This window comes from Alexandromys fortis, unplaced genomic scaffold, assembly GCF_014885135.2.
Source record: "Alexandromys fortis isolate MF-2015 unplaced genomic scaffold, M_Fortis_MF-2015_v1.1 scaffold_27, whole genome shotgun sequence".
NCBI lineage: Eukaryota > Metazoa > Chordata > Mammalia > Rodentia > Cricetidae > Alexandromys > Alexandromys fortis.
Window position 1 is genome coordinate 7,702,954 of NW_026067952.1, and position 20,641 is coordinate 7,723,594.

Consider the following 20,641-nt stretch of genomic DNA (forward strand, 5'->3'; position numbering starts at 1 on the left):
TGAAAGAGGCAGCAATATGTTGTTTAAACAGAGTATTTTCTCATCAGTTGGTAATTCTGAACAAAATATCAGAGTTCTGCCCCCATCTCATCTCTATTCTACCTTCATCTCTTTTCATCGAAGATTGTATCCAGATGGCGCAAATCTGAATGCCTAGATGGTTACAATGGTAGCAGAGCAGAAGACAGACCCCGTATGAATGAAATGGTCGGACAGGTACTTCCATGCAAAGGGAAAGGCTGAAAGCATCCACAGTCCATCCTGTTAACTGTTCCAGATGATTCTGCTTCATTCATTTATAGGAGGCTCTCAGGTGTTGCCAAGAAGAAAAAAATGACAAGAAGAAAAAGTTTATAGGAAATGATTTTAGGGAAAGGTTTCAACTACATAGTGATTTACATTCAAATTACTATTAAATAGATATGATTTCCCCAATCATTAGGGCCCAACATTATCCAGTATGCCAACCAAAGCACCTAGGACATTCCTTGTTTTCTCTTCAGAAGGCTGGAAAGTAGTTGTTAAATGACTTCAAATTCATGGATAAATTTATTAATGAATTGACATATAAATTGATCTGACAATTTGATGACTATTTACCAGGGCTGTTGCAGGGTCTGCCGTAGCAGAACCCATAGTGATCATTTCTGCCATTTGGTGGAATCACAGGTTATGGGGGCAGAAAGAAATCAGCTGATTGACAGCTCTGAAATAATTGCAAAGCTCTGAACCTCATCAGCTTTGCTAAACAGTGAACATTACAAACCAGATAAAGGGAGAGACCATAATTAAGTACTTAGAAATTAAAGAAGGGGAAATTATATGTCAAAATTGTGCAACGTGGCTGCGTTGGCTAGTTTTCTGTCAACAAACTAAGGTCATCTCAGAGGAGGAAACCTCAATTAAGAAAATGCCTCCATCTGATCTGGCTGTACTCGAGCATGGAAAGCATTTTCTGAATTGGTGATTACTAAGGGAGGGCCCCATCCCGTTATGGGTGAGGCTCCCATCCCTTTATGAGTGAAGCTACCCCGGACTGGTTTTCCTAGGTTCTATAAGAAAGCAGGCTGGGCAAGCCACGTGGAGCCAGGAAATGGCATTCCCCTGTTTTGAGTTCCTGCTGTTACTTCCTTCAGTTGTTGAAATAGGAGCGGCGGGGCTGCGTCCCCGGCACCTGGCCGCCCGCATGGCTAGCTCATGCCCGAAATAATTACACGGAAACTGTATTCTTTCAAACACTGCCTGGCCCGGCTAGTTCCAGCTTCTTATTGGCTAGCTCTTACATATTGTTCTAACCCATTTCTAATATTCTGTGTAGCCCACGAGCTGGCTTACCAGGGAGGATCTTAACCTGCGTCTGTCTGGAGCGGGAGAATCATGGCGACTCTTCCACTAAGCTTCTTTTTCCCAGCATTCTCTTCTGTCTACTCTGCCTACCTAATTTTCTGTCCTATGAGGGCCGAGGCAGTTTCTTTATTATTACAAGACCCACCTCCATCATTCAGTGATGTGGAAGTGCCGGCCAAATAAACTCTTCGCGTCTCAACTTGCTTTTGTTTCATCACACTATATTAACCCTAACTGGGGCAGAAACTGGTACCAGGAAAATGGGGGCTCACTGAGACAGACCTGATCATATTCTTGGGATGTCGGTGGAGGGGCTTTAGAACCTTGGGCTAGAAGAGCCACTGAGTGTTAAGAACTCAGCAAGCAGTTCTGTCAGAGCTTGGCCTGGGCTATGTGGGTACAGCCTTAAAATTAACCAATTAGTTAATAACTGAGGGCTTAAAGCAAATTAAAATTAAAAATAAAAAAAATCTAAACTAAAAATGAAATTCTTATTGAAAACTTTTTAGGATCATTTAATGGCAAGTTGAGAAAAATGGGATAAACAGAACTAATGAGAAGCAGGAGGACAGAGAAAGGTAACGTAAGGTAACGTGGAAGTAGAGATAGCATATACACAAAACGCCAAGTGTGTTTGTGTGTGTGTGTATAAACTGGGGAAAACTAATGAAAACATTGAATCTGCAGAAGTAATCCAGTATTCCACCAAAGAGAAAAGGAAGTCACTGTAGAAAGATCAGCATTCCAGGATTACATTAGGACATTTCGGATTTAGGCAAATGAAGAAAAACAGAATTTCTCTCTTACAACTAGCTTTAAAAAAAAACAGAAGATTAAGGAAGGCTTTTTATTCTATTTTAAAATATAATAAAGTTCTAATGTCAGACCTACGCAAGACAGTTCAAAAGTGCTGTTAACTGAAACGAGACCCCGTAGCTGACTAGGAATAAGTCCTAGGGGAAAATCTATTACCACTATTCTGCTAAGCATAGTACATAGATAGCATTAATCTGCTTCCTAAATACTTATCTCTATAGCTGTGGATTGGCACAGCTCTCAGCCTCCAGTGGAGGCGATTCTTTTTGCAGTCTGTGTTGCTTAATACCCAGACCCACAACTGGTCAAAGCACATAGAAAAAGAGACAGTGGAGTGCCCCACAACAAATGGAACATCTGTATCACACCTCATCCCTCAACCAAGGTTCAGGATCACTTAAGAAAAGGGGCAGAAAGACTATAAATTCCAGAGGTCATGAATAAGTGCAAAAATGAGGTTGTCCAGACATGACAGGCCCTCTGCACACATGAACTCATGGAGGCTGTGATGGCCTGCACAAGACATGCATGAGATCAAAGCAGTCAGCATTCCAGTATGGATAGAGGAGAGGAATACAAAGCTGATAAGGTATTGCACTGCCAAATTCTAGTGGGGCAGGAGGAGCATCAGTTTTCTTCAGCGATTCAGCCCCGCTAGTTAAATGAAAAGTGACACAGCACTAGCATCCGTACTATGTTGTTGGGATGGAGAAAAGGAGTGAGGTGTGACGTGACTAGACACGGGATGATGTGAGGGAAAGACCCTTCATGCTCTACTGTGGTAGCCCAGCCATGTTGACAAATGGTTTGCCTGACCCAGAAAAGTGAAAATAGATAGAGTAAAATAGACCCATCCCTTAAGGCTGAGTAGTTTTGATCCGAAGCAGACATCTTAGAAAATTCTTTTAAGAAATAATAGAAATAGAATTCTGCAGTTTAGGCTGAGGGTAGAAAGTGGGGGCGAAAAGACCAGGCGTAGGAACCAACTACTAAACATTCTCACCTGTGTTTACATCTACAGTTAAGAATCCAATGGGACCGGATATCAGAAACGTCATTTTGTCAAAAAGAAAAATGGCTACCAAGGAACAAAACAGGTACCTTGATCAGTGCAATAGAATTGAAGACTCATCTATAGCCCACACTGTTACAGCCATCTGTGTGGCTCTTCAACAATGGTGAGAAGACTGGATAGCCACATGTAACAAAGTAAAACTCGGTCACTACTTCTCACCCTGTTCAAAACAACTCTAGATCAAAAGCTTTAAAGCAAAGCTAGAAATTCTGAATGTCTTCAAGCAAAAAGCAGAGAAAATCATTGACCACACAGGTAGGGGCAAGGAATTCCTAAATAAGACTCCTGTCCACCAGGAACAGTGCCCAAAATTGACAAATGTGCTCCCACAAAATTCGAAAGCATCTTCATAGCAGAGGAGCAATGAATTAAGTGAAGAGACAGCCCAAAGAGTGGGGGACGATCTCTACTAATACACATCCGATGGAGGATTAATTTTTTAAAATATGTAAAGAGCTCAAACACTAAAGTACAAGAAATCAAACAAATCAATACATGGAGTGATGAACAGATGGTTATCAAAAGATGAACTGTGAGTGACTAATAGACATAGCTAGCAATGAAAAAATGCAAATTAAAAGTACGTTTAGATTCAAACTCAGCCCAATCAGAGATGCTAAGAGGACGGACAGTAAGTGCTGGCCAGGATGAGAACAAAAGGGATCCCTTGTACACTGTTGCCGGGAATGCAAGCTAGTCCTGACACGGAGGAAACCATTGTGGAGGTGCTTCACAAAACTAGACCAAAAATCTACCGCACAACCCAGCTGTGCGACTCTGGTACTTACCCCACGGACTCCAAGTCACACCTCACAGATGTTCACACATCAGAGCATCGCTCTTCCTCACACCTGGCTTTGGGAACGCAAGAGAAAGAAATTGTCTTCAGCTAAAGTTTGTAGATACGAATCAATTGGTCAGAAGCATAGTAAACAAATAAAGTTAATTTCAGAAAGACAAATATCCCATTTCTCTCATTTGTGGTTTATAGATTTTCATGCGAATACAGAAAATCATTTATGTATATATGATGTGAGATTAGAAACAAACTTTCCAGGAAACAGAGAAAATAAGATAGGGAGATAAAGAGGAAAACATGAGACGAATATAACCAAAGTATATATTATGCCTGTATAGGAATGTCTTTATGTGACCCAGTGCTGTTTCCAGTGAATATAGAATGAGAATCTTGAATAAAAAATTAACAAAGTGATTGTCATTCACTATAATATAGTATGTTATGGATCTGAAAAAACCCACAAAACAGCCACATAAATTATTTTGTGTTGGGATTCCCTTGAAAAGATACAACAGACTATCCATGTATAATGTATTACACCTATTTGGTGATGTATTTTGTCAGCAGGAGAACAAGAAAACAAAGAAAATGGAGTCAGTATAGTGAATGTATATGAGAGTCAGATGCAGAGAGGGGTGGGTGGAAGAGAGAGAGGGAGACGGAGGGAAGAAGGGAGAGAGAGAGACAGTTTGATTTTGTTCATGCAGAAGTATGGTTATTACATGCTATCATTTCTGGGTGTTTTGATATTGTCTAGTTTATTCTTAGTTTACTATAGTTTTAAATTTTTTCCAAAGGCTGTGATTAAAATCATCCTGATACTACTCTAAATGATCATTTCACACCTCTAAATGTCATTCAGAATACATTTTTAAAGACTGCCTAATATTCTATATTTTTGATTTTATAATGATTTAATAACTCTTCTATTGTCATCCCTTTTAAATTTACCACTGCTCTAAACAGTGTTGTTAGAATGTTCTAGAAGCGAATGTTATTTTCATCCACATGATAATTCTTATACATAGAATATTGTATTTAAAGTTGTTAGCATAATTTTATTTCACATTATATCATTTTATTGCATGTAGTTTTTGCTTTGCATAGTTTGAAATTATGTTATTTGGCACATAAAATTTCATAACTATGATATCAACATTGTGAATTGTATTTATTCCTATAAAGCCAAGAATATTTTTCCCTCTCTAACAACTCAGTTACTTCCAACTGAATTGCACCTGAATTCAGCAGCAGGCTTGCTCCATAATCTCTTAACAGAGAACCTTAGCCTTGAAGTGAAGCTAATTTCTAAATTAGATAAATTACATCAACAATACAAAATGAATTTTCTAATTAATTTAATGAGCTGGTATAATTATGATTTAAACACCAACAGTTAACATAAATCTAAGATACTTTGGCTATTAAAAGAGAAATATCTTATGAGGGGGAAATCCACAGATAGATGTGAGGAAAAGAGGTCTAATTTTTCTAATAAGCAATGACAAAACTCTACTGCAGTAGAGACGTGATTAATAGCACCAAACATGTTTTTCTTACGCTGCTCACTGTCACAGTCAAAGTTGAAATTTGCAGTAGAGTTTCCTATTTACATAAAAAAACCACAGGGCATCCTAATTATCTTCTAATTATTAAATGTTTTGTAATTTAAGTTGTGTTTTTAATTCTAATGACTGTGAGGCTCAAAAACATCACTATTAGTTGATTGGATTTAATTAAAAGATAACTTTTCCAAATGATTAACTGAAATATTAATGCCTTGTCAAAAGCTTTCCAATGCTGTTCTACAACATATTTAGCTTTAGATAGCCCATAGATTAAAAGCCAAGTTCAGTACACTGCACAATTTTGCTAGCAATATAAACCATGTGTGATCAGATTGTCCATTGATGGAGCAATTAGATATTTTGTCCAGAGCCTCGCCCATTCATGGCGGTAGTCTTCGCTCACCCAGCACTCACTGGAAGTTCCCATCTTAAGCCTTGAGGCTTACTGTTCTGTTCAGAGTTTTGATGGATTTGCTCTCTGTGTGTGAACATATGTATTGTTGGTTCTTTGAAAATATGATCATTTCTGCCATTTGGAAAAAGTGGTTGGTCTTGGTCTAGCCACATATCAAGTAGTTTTCTGACAGTTTCCCCCTGGTGGGTTTCCTTGGAAGTGACTTGAAAATGTATTTTATTTCCCAAGAGAACTGGAGTTATGCCTGCATGACAAGTATTTATCCTTTCATTTTATTTTATTGCATCGTTAGATTCTGAAAATAACAGTCCTTCCAAAGTTTAGCTTTACAGAATTTTGGGGGCAAATGGGGGTGAGGGCTGCAAACTTTCAAGCGACTTCTTTGGTTGACTTTACATTAAGTTTCTCTTTTGGGTATTGCAATTTTAATAAAATATATGTTCCTAAGTTGCATTTTGCCTTCTATTTCCCTACAAGTAGATTTTCCTAAACCGTATCTAGTAACTTTTTCTTAGGCAGTTGTCAAAATATCCATGCAGTTCCCTGGTATCATGTTTTAATGTGCTGGATAGCACCAGGCAGACAACAGTAATATGTTTCCCTATAGAAAACAGCTTTCTCATCTTTCGTTCTATCCTTTGTTTAAATTAAAATTACAAACATTGAAAACCGAAAGCAACAGTAACAACAAATCATCAAACTAGCCAGAAAATACTAACGTTTGTAACTCGATTTTCACGAGAATTGATGCCTATGTCTTTTTCTTTTCTTTGTATTTAGCAAAATGCCCTCTTTAGATTTACAGGGGGCAACTGTGAATCAAGCAAGCCTCCCGCACTATAAAATTTATGAATGATGACAGAATGTGAGAAGACAGGTAAAGTCATTAAGAAAGCTGCTGCTGGGGCCAGTGAGATGGCCCAGCACTTAAAGGTGCTTACAGCCTAGACTGGCAGCCTGATTTTGTCCCTGGATCCCACAGGGAAGGAGAGAACCTACTCCTGTTCGTGGTTATTCCTTTCCACACATGCATGTGTTTCCCCTTTCTCTGTCTCTCTGTCTCTCTGTCTCTGTCTCTCTCTCTCTCTGTCTCTCTCTCTCTCTCTCTCTCTCTCTCTCTCTCTCTCTCTCTCTCTCGGTCTCTGTCTATCTGCTTCTGAGCAGGGTAGAGAATTCCCTCATGGTTTCAGAGGCCCATGTTGCAACCCTGACACAGCAGCAGAGCCCTTCAGAGCAGTAAGAGCACCCGCACTCTCTGAGACAGAGCCGCTCAGGCTGAGGGAGAAAGTGCAGAAGCCCTGTGGCCCCAATACCATTGGTGTGCTCAATAGCAGTAATAATTCTACCAAGATGTTTCCCCCACAGTTCTAAAATTGCTCATTTTCCAGCTTAGGAATTTGTAAAACTGATTTCTTTTGTTGTTTGTTATCACATAGAAATAACAAAACTCCTTTTTAAAAAAAAAAAAAATAGTATTTTCCTACTGATTTGTAAAGGGCTACCTCTTTTCATGTTGGACCTCAGTGAATCGTGACAAAGTTGCTGAAGTTTCTCTGTAAGATTAAGATCTTTGAAACTCTTGATCATGTTCAGTTGATAACATTTTTGTCACTGGTTCAAATGTGTGCTTTTTTCATAGAAAATGGTAACAATAAGTGACTTTTTTCTTTTTAAACTTTTCAACTTCATGTATTTTTTATAGCCTACTTTTGATTTTAACTTAGGAATGCTATTAACCTTTTCTCTTTGACCTTGAAGCTCAGTTCTTTTATGCTTTGTTACATTCTTCTACAGCCCCTTTTTAGATTACTCTAATTAAATCATCCAGTCTGTTGAATAACCTTATTTGTTTCTGCTTTTAAAGTCTCATATCTGGGCCTAAATCGTTTCCTACCTACCATTTCCAAGGCTCCCAGACACTGCAGCAAAGAGTAATGGCGGAAGGGAATCTTGTCTTGACCCTAATTTAAAAGTATATTATCTGTGAGAGTCCTCCCCCTTAAGAACTCCGCCGAGTTTGATTTGCATGAAAGTAAAGATTCCCATTTTTAGGGTAGGTCTTGTGAGACAACCACTATAACTAAGATACACCATTGGCTTTGTGCTTGATTCATACCAGAAGTTTTGCCCCATTCTTCCCTCTTCTCTCTCCCTCACTTCTCCCCTCACATTTTTCCTTTTTCTCCTTCCTTTCCTTCCTCCTTCTTTCCCTCCCTCCCTTCCTCCCTCTGTTCGTTCCTTCTCTTCTCTTCTCTTTCTCCCTCCCTCCCTCCCTTCCTTCCTCTCTTTCTTAAAAAACAAGGTTCAATTTATCCCAGGATAGCTTTCAACTCACTATGTATCCATAGTAGGTGAAGACCTTATCCTTCAAATCTTCCTGCCTCCACCGCCCAAATGCTGAGATTATAGGCATGAGCTGCCATGCCAGGTTCGTGTGATTTCTGAGAATGAATGTAGGACTTGCAAACAGTTTGCCAACTGAGCTGTGTCCCTAGCCAATAAGTTCGTTTAAGCCTTCTTTTAGGTCAGTCTCCCTATCTTGCCCCAGAACCAGGCAAAAATTGAATCTGTCTTTATTTACTTTAAAATAGCTTTACTGTTTTTAGATTTAGACATGCATGCATTGAACTATATGGTGTGCAAGATTTGTGTTTGTTTTATTCCCTTGGCTAAATGTTTATATGTTGCTTCATATATCAATAGTATTTTACTTTTATGAGCATTATTATATTATATTAACATAGCACAATTTATTTATCTACCTTTCTACTAGAAAATTTGAACTGTGTCTCAACTTTGCCCAGTAACAATAAAATTACAATAGAAAGTACTGGAGGTGTTTGTTTAGGCATATATATTCAGTTTGTTTGGATAAACATCTAGAATGGAATTACAAGGTCATCTGCTCAATGTATATTTAACTTCAGAAGGGGCTGCCAAACTGTCTTCCGAAATTGTCAGCCTATTTAAAATTCCCACAGGCAACGCAGGACGGATCCAATTGCCTCCCATCCTCACCAAGATGGGTTATTTAAACACTGTTACTCTTTTTAAATTACAGTTGCCCTGATGAACATGTAATGGAGTCTTACAGGGGCTTTAATTTTTGTTTCCCTGATGACCGAGAATCTCAAATAATTTTCATGTGCTCTTGGCAATTTGTGTTTTTTGTTGTTGAGGTATCTGTCCAAGTACTGTCCCAGATTTTAAAAAGTTGATTTTCATTCTTCTTCTTAATGAGTTTCAGGAGTTCTTCCTGAGTTCTAGATGCCAATTTGTGACAGATAAATATGTCAACACCTTTGCTAGCTTGTGTCCAACCTACTCACTTCTATAAGGCCGCATTTGTGTCCTTTCTTTGGCTGCTCCTCTACCACAACTAATCTCTGTCAGGTTCTTCTACCTGTATTTTATTGGTGTTAACAGTTAGAGCTATGGTTTACTTTGGATTATTTTCTGCGCACAAGGTAAAAAGTGAGGTGCATTAATTTTTCAAAATGAATGCCAAGTTACTCCACACTATTCTTTGGCCATTTCAGACCATGTGGCATTCTGCAAAATTTCAAAATAGCTTGTCATTATTTACAAGAAACCCTTTCAGAATTTGATTCAGAATCACTCGGAATTTGTAGAGTAGTTGTAGTTGGGTGAAACCGACATCTTTGCGATGTTCTGTTCATGTTATTGAGCCTGCTGTAGCTCATTATTTACTTAAGCTCTCTACCTCTGTTGAGTTTATTTAAGGGGATCTGCATATAACTAACACTTACATTTTTTCATAGTACTACTAACATTTCATGTTTCTATATGCGATTTAAGTTACTATTGTAAGTCAACATAATATTTAAATGCATAGTAAATAGTTTTTATTTTTTTAAATTCTCAAATTATGTTAGGTATCTCAGTTTTTCCACATATAGATTTAAAGGATTAAAAGGAATATTTTTCCTGTTATTCTCTGTGTATATTTTTATACTATTGTAAGTTAGTTAATTTGCTAGTGTGTTTATTTCTTCAATACTTCTGCTTTAATGCTCTTAATTCTAGCACAATATTTAATAGAAGTAATGGGAGTGAACTTCTTTGTCTTGTTTTCAATTTTAGGAGAAAGTATTTAATGAATTAATTTTAATTAATAAAAAGGTATTTAATAACATGTACCAAAATTTAAAGCTTTGTTTCCTGTTCTTAATTTTCAAATCCTTGAATTGCTGCTAGTTTAGCTGATGGGTTTTTCTTCCTAGATTGAGATAATAGTCAACATATTTTGGCTTCTATTGGGTTTGTTCACTTTTAAACTTTTAAATGAATATTACATCTTTTATATAAACAGACCTGCCTGATACTGAATCCACATCTTAACTAAGATGTGGGTGTACATATATGTGTGTGATGTGTATTTGTAAGTGTATGTGCATGTGTGTGTGTGTGTGTTTGTATGTGTGAGTGTGGGCACATGTGGACCACAGCAGCACGTGAAAGTCAGAAGACAACCTATGTATTGACTGCCACCTTCTACCCTGTTTGAAATGCAGTATCTCGATGGCTGTGACTGCGTGGACCAATCAATCTGGTTTGTGAGCCTTTGGAGAGTCTCCTGTCTTTATCTCTGAAGGGCTCTAGCCGGCCCGAGCATGGCAAACACAGGCCCAAGCCTGGCAAACACGTGCTGATAAGTTTTACATTTCTCCCCCTTGCTAAACTTTTAGATTACCTGCCTAAAACTAGCCACCAAGGTCTATTCTATTATTTGGCTTCTGACTGATTCCTGAGACTGACCACCAAGGTCTGACTATCAAAATATCAAGATTCAATATTCAAAATTCAGTATTTTGACCGACCCAATTAAAATACCCAATCAGAGCTTATCAACACATCCTAGCTCATTCCAATACAGACCGCTCCCTTTTTCCTCTTAAAATTAACACGTGGCAAAGCTATTTGCTGCTGTTTTGTCCCATTTCAGATCTAGCCACCTTGTCTCTTCGTCTTGCTTAATAAAGGATCTGTTTGTGTTTGGTTTGTGCTTGGAAACTGGTGTTTGGGTGTGGTCTGTGACCAATCCGGGGTCCAGAGGGGAGCACCCCGCAGATGTAGATTCCATCAATCTCCCCTCTTGCCATAAGAGTGCTGAGATCATAGACACATGCAGCTGGGCTTAGCTTTACATAGATTCTGGGGATTCAAACTCTGATTCTCACATTTATGTCACAAGTTCTTTACTCAGTAGAACATCTCACGGTCTTACTTGATTACTTGTAAAAGAATTGATGAATTTGTTTTCTTAAGAGATAATTATTTATAGTTTTACTTGCTCTTTATGTGTATAGTAGCATTATAATTTTTGTGTTGAATTGGAAAATGTTTATTCCTCCTGCTGGTGAAGAATTACAAAATAAATGCTAACCCAAAGCCATCTTTATTTTATTTCTACTATACAAGGACAGTTTCACGGGGTATAAGATTATTGAAAGTATATCAGTTAGCCTCTGATATCTTCTTGTATTATCTTATTTTTTCTTGTTTCCAAAGAAAAGGACCCATTGNCTCTCTCTCTCTCTCTCTCTCTCTCTCTCTCTCTCTCTCTCTCTCTCTTTCTCTCTCTCTCTCTCTCTCTAACACACACACACACACACTTACTTTTAGCAATTTGACCTTAGTGAATTTTATTTGTATTCATATTATTTGAGGATTTGAGGACCATTGGGAATCATTGATCTATAAGTTAATGATTTCCACCAAAATTCAGAACTTTAGATCAGGTATTTGGTCTCTTATTTTTTTCTTCTATTTCTGTGTCAGGCCTTACAGTATAATGTGTTGCTCTGCCTGAGACTGTCTCTTAGATTTTTGAGGAGTCATTCATTTTTGGTTTATTTCATAAATTTTCTGCTCATTTTGTACAATTTCTACTGGCATATTTAATCTGCCTTTCCCAAATCTATTGCTAAACAAATTTGGTGATGGTTTTCCTCATTTGGGGGGGTATTGTGTTCAGTCTTTCAAGGGTTGTGGGTACAGACTTTTGTGTTTTTGCTCATGCCCACTGTCCAGGAGATTCACTGTGTAGTTTCAGCAGGGCTTTAGGAATTCCCCGCCTGTTAATTCCTTCTGAGATGCTCAGAACCTACAGAATGTGTGGCCCATCTTCAAAATAACATTTATGAATAAATGGGCAAACAAGAAAACTCACAAAAATCATCTGTACTAACAATTCCAATGCAAAGCCAATCTTTCACAGCAGAAATATGACTTGCTGGTGGCATATTTATATCTCTGCACAAGTTGCTTCCTCACTAAAGAAGCAGCTGGAAATTTCCTCTTCTACTATGAAGTAAGTACCCTATTTCTCATTTGCTCTCTCTGGAGAGAACAGAGGAACTCAGTCTGTTGCATGGTGCAATTAAAGAGTTCTGTTTGCTGAGACAAACAACCAAGTAAAAGAAGAACCGGCCAGAACCACTTCTGTCTTCGTAAAGAAGGGGATTTCTAAGTTCTTTGTTTTTCAGGGCTTTATTCAGATTCAGTTTATCAAGGAAGTAGGGCAATTCTGTACTGTTACTTTGTGACAATTTGAATTTACCTACATGTAGGCTAGAAATAAATACAAACATAGATGGAGCTCATTTACTCAAAGGCAGCAATTTGAATAGACTTACTTGTCGAAATGATTCATTTGTTAATTATATTTATGTGTATGTGTGTGTGCCTGTGTGAGTTTATGTATGCTACATGCATGCAAAAGTCTGCAAGGGCCAGAAGAGGGTGTCAGATCACTCAGCACTGAAGTCACAGGTGATTGTGAGCCACCATGAGGGTGCTGGAAATGAAATGAACCTGGGGCCTCTGTGAGAGCCGTGAGCACTGTTAACCATTGAACCAGATCTCTATCCCCTAGCATATATATGTAGTTCATGCTATACGTGACTCCTTCAAGAGCTCAGAATCTGGTCAAAGTGTTCTAGGTTTGTTTACCAACGTCCCCTTTGTCTTTGAAATGATATTGACCTGTGACATGAACAAGAATGGCACCAAGACCCCTAGGAAGTTGAGAAAAGGCAAAATTTTCTAGAGGGATGGGGGAAGACAGAACAAGGCTTCCATAAAGTAAATGTAATTAAATATCAACAATGAAATAAGAGGACTATGAAAAATAAAAAAAAAATATATTGGCTAAAATTTTTATTTAGTCACAAGTGTGACTGTTTGTGTGATAATATCCATGATGGTTATGCTTTCTCATCTAATGACATAGTAATTCTACAACTAGGTAGTGTGTGTGTGTGTGTGTGTATGCACACATGTAAGCGTATACATTCATAATACATTCATACCTATATTATAGTTAGTGGTCTTAAGAACTTGAAAAAGTTTTGAGTTTCCTTTTCAAGAGCCCAGAAAAACCTCATCATAATAAGGTGTATAGAGACCAAGTGAGACAACTGAGCTTATAAATTTTATCTAAAGAAATAAGGGCTAAATTTACACCTACTGAAAATTTCCTTCCTGTTTGTGTAGATCTGGCTAGGGTTTCTCTGGGAGCGAAGTTCAAAAGACTAACAATGAGAACAGCTAATTCTACTTTGAGACAGTAGCAAACGTGTGAGCCAAAGACAGGAAGCCACGCGAGAAGTCGGTTTGTATCCCAGACCTCTTCACAGAACCGATGTTTGAACAAGAGGACAATGTTAAGTAGTTCTCAGCGGTGCCAGTGCCTTGCAGGTTTGGACTGAAACTGTGGGGGAACTGAGCAAGTCAACCATATCATAATGACAATGGCTGGGTGTGACAGTTCAGCAACACGAAGGTGGAGAGGGTAAGGAAAATAAAGACAGAGCAATAGAACAGAAACCCGAAAGGCAGAATGGACGAGGGGTCCTGACCTGAAGACAGAGCTAAAAAGAAATCACTAGCTCAGAATTGAGTATAATAAAAGGTTGTTTATTTAGGGGTAGACTCAAAGATCACAGTCCTATGCTCGAATGCAGAACAGCAACCAAATTCCACAGAAGAGAGATGCCGGACATGCTCTTTACATTGGCATTTATAGTTTAAGAGGCCATGCCCAAGCAGGAGGGTAATTTAAAGGCTACTGGCTGTAGGATTTCCTACAGCATTGACCTTGACTTGCAGTCCTGGCCTCACTTGCCTGTCTTGTAGTCTGAAGAGCTGCAGACCCCCAGACTCATGCCACTATGTTAAAACAGACTTGAGCAAGTAGATTGGGACTCCTTTGCCCGTATTCACTGTGTTTTGGAAATGGATATTTGGTTTCTGTTGTTTAGGGAAGAAAGTACTAGAACAGAGTAACACGTTCTTGTGGGTTTTCATTTAAGATAATGAGACATGTTGGAGGGAACTGACTTCAGAATTTTGTATGCGGTTTGGGGAAAAGTTTTAGTCAGGTTGTGTTAGGGGCTCTACTGCTGTGATAACGCGCCATAGCCAAAAACAACTTGGTGAGGCAAAGGCTTATTTCATTTTATGGCAAGAAATTCTTTGATTTCATGCTCTGAATTCACCAGGAATTGAAGCAGAGATAGTGAAGCTGCTTACTGCTTGCTCCTTGTGGCTTGCTTAGCCTGTTTTCAGACAGCACCCCGGGACCCATCACAGGGATGGTACCATCCACAGTGAGTTAGGCCCTCCCACATCAATCACAAAGCAAGAAAATATATCACAGGCCATTCTGGTGGGTACAGACAGTATCTCAGTTGCTGTTCTCACGTCCTGCATATCTCTACTGTGGAAAACTAGCCAGCACACAGATCACTGTAGACTGGGGCTCAGTACCTACCTGTGCAGACATTATATATTGATTCCTATTAGCTCTATCCCTTGGTATCACGGTTCTTTGTCTGTGCTCTTTTCTTCACATTTTCTTAAAACTTTAGTCAAGACAAGCAGTCTAGAACAGATGATACCCATAGGAAACACAGGCTTTCAGGAGTACTTCCTTTTTATTGTTTAAAATAACCGCTATGGTTAGTCAACCTACCCACTGGGAATACCAAGTCTCTCTTTAACCCAATGTTGGGTCCCCAGCCCACTCTGTCATCTCTGCAACCTGGACAAACTGAAGTGTTAGCTGCTCAAGCCACCAATTGCTTTGAGTTTGGTTTATAGTTGCTGTCATTCCTCCTATTACCATAATCCTGGCTAATGACTCTAATTGTATTAAAAGGTAACTGAGATGTGTGTGTTCTCTGCTAATTCCTAGACTATACAAGAAAAGAAGGCTCATTTGCTGTGCTTAGAAGAATTAGTTCGAGATGTTTTGTCTAGGCCCTGTCATTTGGAAGCTCCCGTTACACTCTGGAGAAAGTTAAAGTCAGTTGCCCAAGAGCCTGTGAGATAGACAGGCAGACAGTAACTTTAGAGGTTCTGATTTCTGATGCCATGATTGGTTGTGACATTAGTTACCTGATAAAACGGGAGCCATGATCAAGTCAGAAAGAAACCTCTTTAGTCTTGTATACAAAACAAGAAAACCAGGTTATGGTTCATATTTTGATAGGTCTATATAGGGGTTCGTTAACTATTGCTTTTGTGCAGATACCTCTATTGTATAAGTGTGCTTCTTTTTTTAACATGAGGTGGTGAGTGTTCTGCCAATGCTTGTTGTTGGTGACCAAGAAAATGAAGTCTCATTCTGATCTACGTAGTTCAAGCCCATAGTTAAGAAAATCATTTCCAATCTCATTAAAGCTAGCTCCAAAAGTTCATTCTGACCTATATAAAGCCAGAACATGCTGGTATAAGTTGACACTGGAGTCAATATTTGACATAATATGAAAAAAACAAGATATACATATTGGCACAGTAGTGATATGAATGCTAGAGATATAACCAACCACTTTCTACTTGGATCTAAGGTCTGATCCATGGGTAACATTTTTAAAAGGCCAAGAGTCTGTGACTAGGTAGGTCATGGGCCCTAGAGGAGATCCTAATACCAATACCATGCTGAATGGATACAGTGCTAAATGACTCCTAATGACTTATTGCTGTAGCCGTCAACCAGTGCATCCCTCAGCCCTTATCAGAGAAGCTTCTTATAGTAGAAGAAGAAGAGAAAGAGAATGAAGAAGGAGAGAAGGAGGAGGAGGAGGAGGAGGAAGAGGAGGAAAGAAGAAAAAGGAAGTTATGTGGATAGGAAGTCGGAGGGTAGATATCTTGGAGGATCTGGAGGAGGACATGAATAGGAACAACATATTGTATGTATGTTTTAAATGAAGAATGCTGGAGGGTGAGAAAATGGATCAGTGTGGTGGTTGAGAGCACTGGCTGCTCTTACAGAGGACCCAAGTTCAAACCCAGCATCCACTTGTCAGTTCACAACTGTCTATGACTTCTGCCCTAGGGTATCTGATGTTCTCTTCAGGCCTCCATAGACCTTGCATGCAGGTAGTACACAGACATACAAACAGACAAAACACCCATACTTTTAAATAAAATGAAAACTTTGGCCAGGGAAGCAGGTAAAGCTAACCGTAGTTCTTCACCTCTTCCTCCTCTCCTTCAAATCCAGTGCCTCAGACTCATCTCCCAGGTCTGTAAGAGATCGCCTGTGGAGTCCTCCCCTCTCTCCATGCTCCCATCTCTAACGGATCACACATATCTGTCCAACAACCTTCCTTCCTCCACTCATTGCTTTATCTTAGTCCCCCCACCCCCACTCCTCAGGCATTTCGTAGGAGCCCTCAGGCCACCCCAGCCAGGGCTTCAAGTAGCCTAAATGTGGATCTTCACCTCTCCCTCCTTATTCTCCTCTTGCCTTCCTCCCCACCCATCCTGTTATTCTAGCTCCCAACTTCAGCAGGCATTCCCTGGAAACTCTGCCAGCCAAACCTGCCTGAGAAAAAGGCAGGCCCTGGGAGCAGATGAGCTAGCTTCAGATCCTCACTTTTCCTCTTCTACTCCAGGTTCAAGCTCCCAGTCTCACCCCCACCTCTCTGACAGACTACCTGTTAGGACCTTCCTCACTTTCTACTCCCATTCCCAGGAAACTAAGCAGACTCTGGTGTAACATCCACCATACCCTTCTAAGAACCAGAGAGGGCAACAGAAACCAAGGGACGAAACACATACCCAACAAAGATAACAGCACCTAGAATTACAAACATCCCAAACTCAGATGCCTAGATACCAGCATTAAAACAAAATAAAAAACAGTCATCCCAATATGTAACTATTAGAGCTCAGTAACCCAACCATAGCAGGCCCTGAATATTCCAATACAGCTGAAGCACAAGACGAAGACCCGAAAAGAGCCTTTATGAATGTGACAGAAATCCTTAAAGAGGAAATGAGCCAAGCCCTTAAAAATATGTGAAAACACAAACAAATTGTGGAAGGAAATGAATAAAACCATTCAAAACCTGAAAGTGAAAACAGAATTAGTAAAGTAACCTGGGAGGGATCCCTTAGAAAAACAGAGGAAATTCTGGAAATGACAAATTTAGGAACTCTAACAGAAACTACAGAGGCAAGCCTCACCAACAAAATACAAGATCTAGAAGAGAGAATCTCAGGTATTGAAAACACGATAGAAGAAAGAGATACCTCAGTCAAAGGAAATGTTAAACCTAAAAATAATCCTGACATGAAACAGCCAGGAAATCTGGGACACTATGAGATAAAAATTAATCTGAAAAGAATAGGAAAAGAGGGAGGAAAAGATCCAGGTGAAAGGCACATAGTTTTCCAACAAAATCATAGACAAAATATGTCCTAACCTAAAGAAGGAGATACCCATCAAGGTACAAGAAGTATACAGAACACAAAACAGATGGGGCCAGAAAAGAAATTCCCCCTCGTCACATAATAATGAAAACACTAAGTATACAAACCACTTAATAAAAGGACAAATTCTGCAATCAATCAAAGAAGTGCACTGAGCAGAGACTTCACAAATGAAGAACAAATGGCCAATGGATTCAAGTCTTACCTGCTCTGAACGGCTGGTATCGCTTCTTGTCCCCCTAGAGTCCTTTCCTATTTCCTAACAGAAAGGGCTATGCACCCCTCACCATTAGGTGGCTCTTTGTATTAACTGCCATTCTTAAAAGACTGCTTTTTTGCCCTAGATGAACCTTTGGTAAATGTTTATTGAAACGGGCTATAACTACATTTCTTTTCAGTAAGGTTTCTTTTTTATCCCACCGCTTGCTAGAGGAGATAGCATTGCAAATGAAGTTTCTGTCATTTGAATATAAAAATCACACAAGGATGAATCACATTTCATTATATTAACAGATAGTTTTGAGCTCTCAGCACATTAGATCCTTTCCTTCACATTTTTTTGTCAGAGTGAAACCTGCTTTCGTGTGACATGCGCAAACATATTTCCCAGGAGCATCTTCCTATTCTGTGTTCACTTACAGCAGACAAACTTCTAATGACCCCTGCTGTAACCGAGACATAAAACACAGAGTCAAGCTGACAGGTAACAGGAAACAAACTTGGTGTTCAAATGGTAGCAAAACATCTGTGGGAAATTTTACCTACGTGTTCCAATCCTCAGATAGCCACGAAAGTTAGGGGCAGGAAGCCCCTCTTTCACTTTTGAACTGACCTCCCTCAAGACCTTTTCCTTTTTGCCATGTGTTTCTGGGTTGTCCAAGAATTATGATTACTGTGCTCACGGATATCTGGGAAAGCCCACTATCAATCACAGAAATCAATTGTCTTTCAATCTGACCTTCCTCCTCACGTGTTAGCAACTACTTCAACTAAAATCCATTTAATTTCCTGGTTTGGGAGTTGGTCTTTACTGTGAAATATTGTGGAGTATTTTCTGACACATGGCCCTGATAAAATTAAAAACTGTCCATTGGTCACTGGTTCTGGAGGGAATATAGAATATTCTCTACTCTGGCGTTCTTCTTCCTTCTGTTTCTGTGGGAGTTGCAGTCATGGCCAATATTAGGAGTTTCTTGTTGACTGAATGGAGAAAGTAAAACATGAAAGCAAGTCACACAGAAGGCAAAGGATCCATCATTTGTTTATACAGAAATAATTTATCAAAATAAATGAGTACCCTTAAAGTAACAGAACATGAAGGTATACATTCTTACTCCATGAATTCAGGCCCGATTATAAACATTTTGAATTTTAGTAAATTCATTAAGAATCTATGTTAAGGACTGTACATTAAGCAGGATAAGCTTATGAGTGGGAAATAAGGTCAGGATTAAATTTAGCAGTGAACCAAATTCTCTTCTGATACATTGTTACTTTTTTTAAAAGGTAAGTTTATATCAACATGCTAGAAAATGAGTCACTAATACAATTAAATGAATTCGGAATTAAATACAATGAAATGAATTCAGATTTTACTGCTAGAATATTTCAGAATAGAATGGATTCATACTTTTCTCTCTCTTTCTTTTTTCCATATTATTAAAAATAGATTCTTTTCTCATATAATAGATCCTTATTACAGTTTCCCCCCCCCACTCTTCTCATTCCCACTCCTCCCCACTCCCACACGGATCCGCTTGCTTTCTGTATTTCATTAGTAAAGAACATGCTTAGAAGAGGTAACAAAAATCATAACAAAATAACATATAAGATAACACAAAAACAATCACATTGAAGTTGGACAAGGCAAAGCCAACAGAAGGGAAAGTGCCCAAGAGGAAACACGAGTATCAGAGCCCCACTCATTCACACACTCAGGAGTCCATAAAAAAATACTAACCTGAGCACTGTAGTACATGAACAGAGGACCTGGTGAAGAATCAAGTCACCCCTGTACCTACTGCACCTGTCTCTGAGAGTTCATATGACCTTTGCTCAGTTTATTTAGAAGGTCTTGTTCTTCTGTTGTCTCCCATCCCCTCTGGCTGTTGCACTCTTTCCACCTCCTCTTCCTGGAGCTTTGAGGGGGTGGGATTTGATGGAACCATCCCATTTAAAGCTGTGTGCTCCAATTTCTCTCTCCGCATAATCTGGCTGTGGGTCTCCACATCTGTTCCTATCTGCTCTGGGAGGAAGGCTTTCTGATGATGGCTGAGTAAGGCGCAGATCTATGAGTGTAGAAGAATATCCTTAGGACCCATTTTAGTATTACAGTTTTTGTTGTTGTTTTTGTTTTGTTTTATATCAGTAGTAATTGGTTTGCCACAGGTCCTTGGGCTGTTTAGGTATGTTTAGCCGTGATAGGTATGGGTTCCATCTTGTGGAGTGGGCCTTAAGTCAAATCAGACATTGGTTGATTAATCCCACAAGTTTTGTGCTATCGTTGCTTTAGCACATTTTATAGGGAGGAAAGATTGTAGATCCAAGGTTTTGTGGCTGGGTTGGCATTAGTGTTTTCTATTTGAGTAGCCCGAAGAGTATCTTCCAGAACCAAAGACACTAGAATGAAGGAGGGAAGGAGCTATGCAGGCATCAGCTCTACCTCCCATGTTCAATGAGTTGTATGGTGTTGTTTTCAGCATCTAGGCCTTGCTGTCCGTTTGTGGAGAGCACATTCTCTTAGCAACAGCTAGGATTGTTTGGGAACTTCTGAGGAATAGCTTTAGCCAAAAACCCAATCAGACATAACCCAGTCCGAGTACTGGAAGCTTCTTTGGTGACAGATGATGGCCAATTGAAACTGTCTCCCTCATTAT

The 20,641-nt window shown here is 39.2% G+C and overlaps 1 long non-coding RNA gene across 7 annotated transcripts in view; it reads right to left on the bottom strand.

Moving 5' to 3' along the window:
- Positions 1 to 20,641, bottom strand: part of LOC126507024 (uncharacterized) — a 42,854-nt gene that overhangs the window by 13,469 nt on the left and 8,744 nt on the right. For 5 of the 7 annotated variants that reach the window (XR_007593398.1, XR_007593401.1, XR_007593403.1 and 2 more), the window contains 2 exons: positions 4,027 to 4,093; positions 103 to 308 (listed from right to left, as the gene is read on the bottom strand). This is a non-coding gene — a long non-coding RNA (uncharacterized lncRNA). Of the gene's footprint in view, positions 1 to 102; positions 309 to 4,026; positions 4,094 to 17,970; positions 18,966 to 20,641 lie in introns of all 7 variants that reach the window. The other 2 variants (XR_007593397.1, XR_007593399.1) reach the window with 1 other exon arrangement.